We start from the raw sequence: 1773 nt of genomic DNA on the forward strand, positions 1-1773 counted from the left end.
GTATTTTGCTGCTACAAAGAGACTTCTTTTAATGTTCAACAGAAACACACATCCTGCTCATCCGGCTAGGTTAACTCTCAGCGGCCCCCTCCATGTCTACAATGTAGAAGGTGAAGTTACGTCAGATCTTCATGGTGGTTTTTCCTTGCAGAGGCTGCCGCCTTGTTTTACAATGAGTTAAATTCTCTTTAACTGATTGCCAAGGATAGCTTTAAAACAAACAAGAAAACCAGCCTCATTAGAAGAGCACGGTAAACACTGGTCGGCACCACTAATCGCTAATGGTAGCTGGTAAGTACAGCGGCGTTCAAAGAAGTGAGACCGTTGTGACATTTCTCATAAAGATAATGGCTAATACCGCCCATGTGGCCAGCTCTGGTTTGGGTGCTTTGTCTTTTAATTAGCTGACCTTTAGGAAAACCATACTAGGTAAATATTACTATGTCCAATTTATAGGTCGTGAAACTGAGGCAGAGTGAGGCTGAACCATGTGGTCACGCTCTCGTTGGTGGTGGGCTCAGATCTGAACACAGGCAGGCTAACTCTGAGAGCCGTCCACCACCATGATCCATCCGCTCCTCCATCCCGTATGCAATCTAATCTCACTTCCGTGTCTTCTTAGTGTTTTTTTTTTTTTTTTTACCCCCAGAATATTGAGAACCTCATGAAACATAGGAGAGTGGGAATTAAAGCAGGTTATTAAGTCATTTATTATAAATCACTGTATATACAGGAATGCTTGAGTGATGCGGAATTTTTCTTAACTTTGGGAATGACGTCATAATTACCAGTACTGCACAAGCTCCCAGGGACACAGTGCTAACCTGGGGACAGGCAAATGTCTCCTGTCAATGACCGGAGAGTAAATACTTTGGGCTCTGTGGGCCACACAGTAGTTGGCTGCCATTGCAGGACAAAAACAATCATAGACAGCAAGCGAACGAATGGGTGTAGCCGTGTTCCAGGAAGACTTTTCTGATGGACATTTAAATCCGAATTTCATGCCATTTTTCCGTGTTACCACATGTAGTTCCTCTTGTGATTTCAAAAATAACAAAGAGGTGAGGCCAGCCTATGGCCTAGTGGTTAAGGGAGCCAGACCCCACATGGCCCACCACAGTTTGAATCCCATCCCCGGAGGCTTGAAAAACATGCCAGGCATATGTGCACATGTGCCTAAAATCCAGAAAGACAGGAGAGACAAAGGAGAAGAGATTGAAGCGTGACACCCCCCCCCCAACTGCGGGAGTTACTTTCTCTCTCTCTCTGTCTCTCTCATCAGTACATGTGTCCTCTGGCAAATTTAAAACAATTATTTATTTATTTATTTTTAAAAGAGGAACCTTGGGCCATCAGGTAGTGTGATGATTAAGGCCCTGAACTCCCACATGGCTGACTACAGTTTGGGTCCTAGACCTGGAGGCTTGCTTTCTCACTTCCTCTCTCTCTATTTCTCTCTCTCTCTCTCTCCCTGTCTGTCTCTCTCTGGTAAGCACATATGCCCTATAGCAAATAAAAAAAAAAAAAAGATGATAATAAGAAGAAGTAAAATTAAATAAATAATTCTTAAAAAAGAAAGAAAGATAGCAAGATAAAAAGGGGCCCAGCCGTGGGGATGCAGTGGGTGCAGTGGGAGCATACTTCTCAATGCTGGGTCCATAGAGATGACCAGGTTCGGTTCTGAACAGCTGGGCCTGTGTGTGCGTGTGATTGCAGCAGGCTGGGAAGGTTGCAGAGGATCGTGGTGTGAGACCCTGTTGAGAGTGCCTGCCT

Source organism: Tupaia chinensis, unplaced genomic scaffold (assembly GCF_000334495.1).
Source record: "Tupaia chinensis unplaced genomic scaffold, TupChi_1.0 Scaffold150288_1, whole genome shotgun sequence".
Taxonomy (NCBI): domain Eukaryota; kingdom Metazoa; phylum Chordata; class Mammalia; order Scandentia; family Tupaiidae; genus Tupaia; species Tupaia belangeri.